The sequence below is a fragment of the Frieseomelitta varia genome, unplaced genomic scaffold (assembly GCF_011392965.1).
Source record: "Frieseomelitta varia isolate USP_RPSP 00005682 unplaced genomic scaffold, Fvar_1.2 scaffold_247, whole genome shotgun sequence".
Classification (NCBI taxonomy): Eukaryota; Metazoa; Arthropoda; class Insecta; order Hymenoptera; family Apidae; genus Frieseomelitta; species Frieseomelitta varia.
In genome coordinates this window covers 1,701,172-1,710,286 of record NW_025109976.1, presented here as the reverse complement: position 1 = coordinate 1,710,286, position 9,115 = coordinate 1,701,172, and the positions used below count along the sequence as shown (strand labels likewise).

The 9,115-nt window shown below is 45.5% G+C and overlaps 1 long non-coding RNA gene across 1 annotated transcript; it reads right to left on the bottom strand.

The window, feature by feature from the left end:
* Positions 1-655: 655 nt before the first annotated feature.
* Positions 656-2,761, bottom strand: LOC122528203. The gene is made up of 3 exons (XR_006306514.1): positions 2,431-2,761; positions 1,515-1,880; positions 656-803 (listed from the first exon to the last, which is right to left on the bottom strand). It is a non-coding gene; the product is annotated as an uncharacterized LOC122528203 (long non-coding RNA).
* Positions 2,762-9,115: the final 6,354 nt, after the last annotated feature.

Below are 9,115 nucleotides of genomic sequence, written 5' to 3'. Positions count from 1 at the left end.
TGGGTTAATCTCCTTCCGCAACGGTAGGCACATTCGTGTAAAGATACACAGGAAATCAATGTCTGAAAATTATTACTTCCACTTAAATTCAATATTTGGTTTGATTAAGTTTGAAGATATTTATTCGTGATATTTCATGGAACATGTATTATTGCAATACATTTCTTGTCTAATAATACCGAATAATACTCGCAAGTTATTTAAATTTTACCAAATTTCACGTATTAATTCGCCGTCAGATCATTACTGGGTTAATCTCCTTCCGCAACGGTAGGCACATTCGTGTAAAGATACACAGGAAATCAATGTCTGAAAATTATTACTTCCATTTAAATTCAATGTTTGGTTTGATTAAGTTTGAAGATATTTATTCGTGATATTTCATGGAACATGTATTATTGCAATACATTTCTTGTATAATAATACCGAATAATACTTGCAAGTTATTTAAATTTTACCAAATTTCACGTATTAATTCGCCGTCAGATCATTACTGGGTTAATCTCCTTCCGCAACAGTAGGCACATTCGTGTACAGATACACAGGAAATCAATGTCTGAAAATTATTACTTCCACTTAAATTCAATGTTTGGTTTAATGAAGTTTGAAGATATTTATTCGTAATATTTCATGAAACATGTATTTTTGCAATACATTTCTTGTCTAATAATACCGAATAATACTCGCAAGTTATTTAAATTTTACCAAATTTCACGTATTAATTCGCCGTCAGATTATTACTGGATTAATCTCCTTCCGCAACGGTAGGCACATTCGTGTAAAGATACACAGGAAATCAATGTCTGAAAATTATTACTTCCATTTAAATTCAATGTTTGGTTTGATTAAGTTTGAAGATATTTATTCGTGATATTTCATGGAACATGTATTATTGCAATACATTTCTTGTCTAATAATACCGAATAATACTCGCAAGTTATTTAAATTGTACCAAATTTCACGTATTAATTCGCCGTCAGATCATTACTGGGTTAATCTCCTTCCGCAACGGTAGGCACATTCGTGTAAAGATACACAAAAAATTAATGTCTGAAAATTACTACTAACATGGTACCTTTGTCAATGCTGATATTTGGAATACGTCAGAGTCTAATTTGGGCAAGACTTCCAGGAAAGTTTTGCGGAGCCGTAAGATCGGTAGTTTAAACGTAGGAGTGGCGTACGCGGTACGTGTATGCAATGCGAATTTGTGCACGCGCCGCGAATAAACGGTCTCGAAGTCGTTTCGCCGGTGTCCACCATTTTTCACTGACGAATTAACTTTCGCGATCGACGATTGCAGATGTCAACGCGACGCTTTGTCGTCCGTTCGACGGCGACGTACCGCGCGTGTCTAATTAATTCGCGTTTCATTCTGCAATAACGTATTCCACGTTCAATTACCACGTTCGTCGTCATAAAAAATCGAATGTGCCTTGAAATTGATTTTCCGAATTGGAGAAAAATTAGTTGTATTTTCCTATGTCAGGGAGCGTGTTTCTCTGAATAATTACCTTTTTCTGAGGATTCGTCGCCGTGTGACAGCGAATCTGTTAATTGCGCTGGCGCTGCGCGAGAGACTATTTATCTCACGAAGACGAAGTGTCTTCAAGTACGGCCTTTAAAGCCTCTAAAGTTGAGTCGAACGGTAAAATAACGGGACGAGCGATCGACAGAAAGAGGAAGAGGGCGCCATTAATGGCCATAGCTTCGGAGAAAAGGCTTCGTAGAAAGTATTGTACGATCGTCATACCGAGTCACCCTTGCCAACTCGTGCAGCCCTTTGTCTCTCGATTGGCACGTACTTTGCTGCGTGAAATATTCGAGCATCCAGTACTTGAAACGAAGGGCCACGCACCACCATCGGCGAAACAATGCCGCTGAAAGAACCAAAACATCATTGTTTCACCCTTTCTTTCGGTACTGTATCTCTGTTAAATACTCAACGAGATTGAATACAGGTGTAATAGCGTGTGATTCCGTTTTGCTATCCTATCCTTCTTCGTCTCTCGAGTATTCGACATTACAATTCGTATCTAGCGTTAACGTTCACACGTTCTTATCATTATAATTTAAGAATAAAATTAGATCAAGGGAAAACGTTTAAACAAAGCGAGCACGTCGATTCGCGAGGAGGAGTAAAAGGACGAAGAGTGGTAGCTCGCAACACTCGTGAGGTGTTCGAGCGCAAAATGTGTTTTCCTTTTTCAACGGTTGCTACGTCGTCGCAATACGACGGGAGGAACCATCTCGAAATCGATTACTTCTTCTTGCCAGCTCGGCCGTTTGATTCTTCACGCCTATTTGGCCCTTCTCCCGTTCTTAACGGAACGATTGTCCTCCACAATGGCTCATTTGTTTCTAGATCACGGCTTATAAACCACCGTCGTCGTCGTGCAAAACGGCAGCTGCATCACCAGGCCAACTTACTTCATAATGGACAATAACGATCACGATCGGTCACCGTGTCTCGCTCCGTTCGCGTTCTCCTCGTTTTCCTCGCGTTCCACAGGGGCGGATTTCAGATTCTTTCCTCGAATACGTAACGTCGTTCGTTAACGCGTCGCCTCTGCACGACGTGGCCGTGAAAAATCTCGAGACGCTCGAGAACCCGGATTCATCTTCGTGTGTCGTGCCAGTGATTCCGGTTGGCAATTATCGTCGCGATGGCACCGATATTCGTCGACTCGAACGGTCACGACTGCCCACTACGTTCCTGACGTAATTCCGCCACCGTCTCTTCTCGTCTTTCGCCCGTCACGAGATACACAACATCCAAGTATGTGTTCTTTGCTTCTTTCTTCTCTCGCACGAGCTGGCCTTCCCACTCTTCGTCTATCTTTCGGTCTTTCCTCCTCCGGTTCCCCCGCCAACCCCCCTGCTTGGTCTCGCTGATTGTATAATTGGGAGGCAACAACGAGCTACGTGCGTCACTCCGATGATTTAGCCTCCCCCTTGGCGTCACCTCACCCTCGGCCAACGGGCCCTCGGTCAATCACGTCGTAATTACTTTTAATGCTGGACGACTCGGCTGACACAATATCTAACCCGTCAACGAGTCGTTTCTCTCTCTCTCTCTCTCTCTCTTTCTCTGCCCCCTCTTTCTTTTCCCTTCCCTCGCCCTGCTGTCTTTCACGTTCTTCTTTCTCCTCCTCGTTGTCCGTCTTTTTTCATCTGTCATTTTTATTTGTCCCCTGGTCAGTCTTTCTCTCTCCCTCCCTTCCTCCCTCCCTCCCCCTCGTTCCCATTCTCTCGCTCGGACTCGCGCGTTACGGTCTATCTGCTCGTTCGCAGCATACTTCGCACGACCAGATTAATTGGTAATAGAGAGTGCGACGAAGAGCATGCCTGGCAAATATCGCGATTAATATTGATAGGGCCACTTTGCTGGTGCCATGGCTGCGCGCAAACATCGCAACGAACGGCGGAGGTAAATGGGCCGGATCGAGCGGATTCCAGGGTAGGAACTGAAATCGTCGTGGAAGGTGAGGGTAAATGCAGGAGGGGTGGAGGGGGAATTGCAGGTTTAGACGAGGCGACGACGGAATCGGTAATTGCGCTTGATTCAGCAAAATTCCGCCGGCGCAGGTCCCGGGATGCATAACGCTTCCGAGAAATTTACCATCCAGCTAGGATTTATTTATTTAATTCAGTTTCCGTTCGCGTCTCGTCCGCCGTCGATCTCATCTAATCGGGAAGGAGATTATTTCTGTGTCACGTCGTTGAATATCAGGCGACAGTTCGTAGCCTTACTTACTTTCGACACTCGATCCTCCGCTTCGAAGCAACGCGCGCACGACGTATAAATCGTAATATGTAAGTCAGCTGCCGTCGAAATTGCCGTTTCCTGATTCGTGTCCCACGGATATGGTATCGATTAATTGTCACACAGAAACGGCACATAATAATAATTCTTCCGTCGTTCAAACGGAAGGTGGAATCGCGACGTAACGAACGTCGCACGCGATTATTCAAAGGGAACGAGGAAGGAGAGGAAGGTAGTAAGAAAAAAAAAAGAAGAGAGAGAGGAAAAAAACGGAAAACATTGACGATGCCTCTCGTTAGCTTAATAAAAAAGATAGCGAGCGATTGTTACCGGCGCAATTGGGCACCACGAGCGGCGGGGGAGTCGAGGTGAACGCAGAAAAGGAGTCTTCGTAAGCACTGAAAAAGCGAATCACTGTCGATGTCTCGTCGCGTTTATTGGGATTATAAAGCGTGCAGAGGAAGGAGGGCAGGAAGGAGAGATTTGTTTGAATTATTCAAATTAGATACGAAATTGAATGCGTGCTCTGCTCGTGTGCAGGTAATGACGGCACTTGCATATAAATGGTAATTATTGTCATTATTCTGCCCCGGTCGTTGTGTCCTCTCCTCGCCTCTCCTCTCCACTCCTCGCCGCCCGTTCCTCGGCTCTCTTTCTCTGCCGTGCCTCTCTCTTTCCGTTTCTATACCCGTGCCCGCTGCAATGCCGTGTGTTCCCATACACTAGTTGAGATAATTATCAAAATTGTTTTATTGTTGCTATAATTACGGGGGACATGCCATGTCCTCCCTGGCTTCGGCCTCCTCCTTCACCTCCTCCCTCCGCACCTCTGTTTGTTACTGTCCCCTGCGAAACGCGACCGATACACGCTCGTCCATCTCGTTCCGCACACCTTCCGCACCCTGTCTGCGTATCGTCTGCGTTTCGGCACTCACCTTCTCTACCCTTCTACCTCTCGCGTGAACCCACAATACGGTCAGCTGACGTTTCGAGCCTTTTTCGAACCGCTTCCGAGAAAATCGGCCCCGTAGCTCGCGCCGGCACTGTAATTACCGCGCTTCGCAATGTTGCAATCACGCGATTACGAGCCGAGCCGGAGCGCGGCTTTCGTGCGAATTCATTTCTTTTTCGATGAATATCTCGGAGCGGATACCTTCAACCCCCCACCCTCGTCCCTCGTGAGTTCACGTGCGCGCCTTCGCGGATCGAAATCGGCCAGAAGCTAACCGGCCCCGTGTAATTTTACAAGGGTGGACAATTTTCAGGCTGGAATCGCCGCTACCTTGTTACTACTCTGATTTATCGCGTTATTCGTCGATCTCTCGGCGTTCGTTTTGTCGTGTTGAACAAAGGCGAGGGTCAACGTTGTCGGATAACGTGTTGCGAGATAACGTGAGCATTTTGCGACATCCAACGAATGAGCTTTCCTATTGAAGAATCAAAGGAATCGGAAATAATTAAAAAAATTGTGAAAACTCTCGTGTCTTGTTTTTCGTTCTCGAAAGATTAAATTTTATAAAATTCTTACTCCACGTGTAATTATTATCACAGATTAATTCGCGTACATTGACGACTATGTCCAATACCTTCTTCAACTTTAGGTTCAACAACTGTTCCTACTTTAAATACACTTCGAACAAAGAGCAACCGCTTTTATCTGAAAACGTTTGCCGATGCCAATTTTCATTCACGCGTATCCCGCACGCGACGAGCGCCCGATTAGCCGAAAACAATTGGAGTTTACGTTTCCGGCTTAACGAGCCGGAGAACAATGAAATAATAAATGGCAGGCATCGAACGATCGAGACTCGTGCACCGACTTCCAGTACCCTTTTCATGCGCCACCCTTCGTGCGTTTTTAAAATACTGCCACGAGAGGGTTAATCGGCACGCGTGACCTTCGTGGAGCAGAGCCAGAGTGTCGATGGTCGTTGTCGAGCCCCTCGAAATTAATAATGAAGCCGCTTGCTCGCTCAAAGTCCTTTCTCATCTTCGTTCTAATAAGCGTAAGAGCGAAAGGGGAGGGAAAGGAAGAGAGCGAGAAGGAGAACAAGGCGTATTGTCATCGAGACTGCACCTTCCTCCTTCTCGTCTCTATTTCTTTTCTCTCTCTCTTACTTTCTTCCTTTTGTCCTTCACCGTCTCTCCTTTTCTGTCTTCTGAACTCTTCTCTTTTTCCATTGCAAGCGAGATGATGACCGCGAGAGCAAGCTCTCGGTGAGAAGGACAAAATCATAATAAAGCCAATAATTAAACTACAATATATATATATATATATATATATATATATATATATATATAGGAGCAAAAGGAAGAAAGCTGGCTCTTCTTCTCATTGTTCGCCTCGGTTGAAAGGAACGATAGAAGCAGGATACGAGAACAGTCCTCTGCGAGAGCACGAGGCCCCGCAGGGAAACAATAACGTTGGTAAGGATCGCACAATACCGGAATTATTAGCTTTCCACCGAATTAAAACCGTCTATCCCGTTGCTAGATCTTTTCTCTCTTGGTCATGGGCCTCCCTCGAGCCGTTCCATGTTCTCTTTTCTCCGTGTCCCTATTCTTCCGTGGATATATTTCAGCTGTGTGTTCGTTCCTTTCTTTTCTTTTTCTTCTTTCCGATTTTTCGTGAGAATTCTTCATTTACATTTGCTCCAATTTCTTTAAATTTGCTAGGCTGGATTACAGGCCTGTAAGATATCGGTTCCTCCGTTCCTGAAACAAGGAATGAGATTCTCTCTTGAAAATCTTTATTCATCCTCGGTGCTTTTTCATACGCGTATTACACAGAGATGTAAAAACATAGTGTGACTTATTATTTATGAAAATAATCTTAGATATGAACGTATGACATAACAACTCTTCATTATTGTATATGATTAGATCGCGAATATTTACAATTATAAATGTAAATGAATGAATTAGACAGAGATTTGTTCCGCTTATTAAATACTACAGTTAGTCCCGTATTTTGAATTTGCATTTTCTATATTTTCATATACATTCTCAGCAAATGGAGAATAAACACAGGTTTTTGTTTCTCAAACGGAAAGCACATTAACAGAGATTATTTAAGTTATAAACCGAGACTGCAATTCCATCACAGCGCAAAGAAGAAAAAAGAAAAACGTTACAAAACGTTGAAAACAATTGCTTCCCTGAAAGTAATAGGTTTAATACAAAAGTTGGCATTTCAAACACGCAGCACAACATCGCGTTTCCTAATAAACCGTTACATCATCGTCATCTTGCCACATCTCCGAGGATTCATTTCGATTTGTCTTTAATTCGCTCCGAAGGAGAGAAACGAAGCCTCTTCCCTCGCCGTCACAATACAGCCGCGCTCGATCGCCTAATCGTTTCACGTTCGCGACCGTTTTCCACGCACAATCGCCAACGTCGGACAAAAAAGGATCGATCATTCAATCTCTCATCGTCTATGAACCGCCGGTTCGAAGCGTGAATTCGCTTTAGTTACGCAATCGTAAAGGAATGTCGCATACGTGCGACCGCGGCGCGCCGCAAGGAAGAAGAATCATCGTCGAAGGTCACCGAGGCGTTAAAACGCGTCGTCCCTTGTTCCCTCGTTTCCCTTTCCGCGCTTCTCCCGGGTGAAGAGCCTCGGTGGCGGAAAGAAGAGGCAGAATCGCGTCAACGCGAAAAGTCAGCGAACGACGACGAGCGCGAGGGGATGATGGTAAAAACCGATCGTTTCCCGGCGAAAAGAAGACGGAACGACAAGTTGCGGACGGTGTCGGATGGGACAGGAACGAGGAGGAAAGACAAGGGTTGCGCACACACGAGAAGGAGGTATGACTCAGCCCTCTTTCGCGGTCGCAAAGAGGAGGACTCAGGGTGGACAGAGGCGACGTCGTGTCAAGAGTGAGGAAAAGAGAAAGAGAGAGAGAGAGAGAGGAAAGTCTGTTGTCGGGTGAGGGGACCCTCGAAGAAAAGGTGGCAAAAGGAGGAAACAAAAGGCGATCGCGTATGAGCGGCAATTAGCCCCTCTAATGGCGCGCGAAACAAAACAAAAGAGCGGAGCGTCGAGCTCAAACACAATAAAGCCACGGTACCCGAGGACAGAAGAAAAAGAGGGAGGAGGTGGAGGAGGAATAAAGAACCGAGGGAACAATAGCGCGCGGGCCACCGCACCGTGTTGCTGTTGCTGTTTCCTTTTCTTTCTCTCTTTCTCCCTCCCGATTCGGCCCGCCGCCTCTTTTTATTCTCGCAGCGACAACGCCTAGTGGTCGTTTCCGAGTGCTCGAACGAAGAGAGGCAGAGAGAGAGAGAGAGAGAGAGAGAAAGACTCGCTTTGGAAAATTAAAAGTCACTAATGAGGCACGGGGGATGCTCGGTTGTTCGTTGCCGCTCGTTAGGTCCATTCGACGCTTGGCTACAACTTTGAGTAACTTTGTTCGGCGACGAGCTTTGAACGCGTTTGTCCGCGTTGTTGCCCCGTTGCTCCGTGTTTGCTCACCTTCCCTCGGCTCGTCTCGGCTTGTGTCGCGAGACTTTAACGCGATCCGTTTGAAGCGCATCGCGAAGATGACGTTCTAATTGCGACGCGTGGCTAATTGTGACACACAGCTTGGCAATATTTCACGGAATTGTAGGCCACTTGACGCTGCGTACTCGCAACGACAGAAACGAGTTTCTAGGGCAAGAGCCGCTCTCGCTCGGTTTGTTATTACATTCCATTTCTAATTACGAGCTTCGTGCTCTCGGTTAACGTTCGCAGACCCGTTTCTTTCATTTTCTCTCGACGCACGTGTTGTTCCTCTTTCAGGTAGGATTTCTTTCTCTCAATAGATATTTACATCTTTGCGTGATTACGGAACGAATTTCGCAATTACTGCTCGCGACACCAGTCTTATTATTTTAACACAGGATTCATCACTAATATTTTCGTCACCAACGATGGTAGTTCACGTTTTATAACGTTGCATTACTCGTTTATTTCTCAACGCGGGTGTCGACGATCCGAAATTTCTCGCAAGAAAGAATACGCAATTTAATCAACGAACTTCGCGAAAAGTCCGTTTCCACCGATTACGCTGACATTTGCCTGGCTCCGTGGCGAAATGTGAAAGCAATTATTTTTGCAGGTAACGTGCGCGCGCGATGGTATCCATCATGTTCAGCGCGGTGTACGTAGCCAGGCGCTTAATAGAACTGTCCGTTTACCTCGTCATTACCCAGTCAATTATGTCTACTTTCCATGCCACTAGTCTAGCATTATTTCGTCAAGTACGCTTCTTTATTGGATCCCGGCGATGTTTGCTTATTCGGTTGCTCAGCGTTATAGCTCGGGATTATATTATCTCTGCAGGAGCCTTAAAGAATTCACCG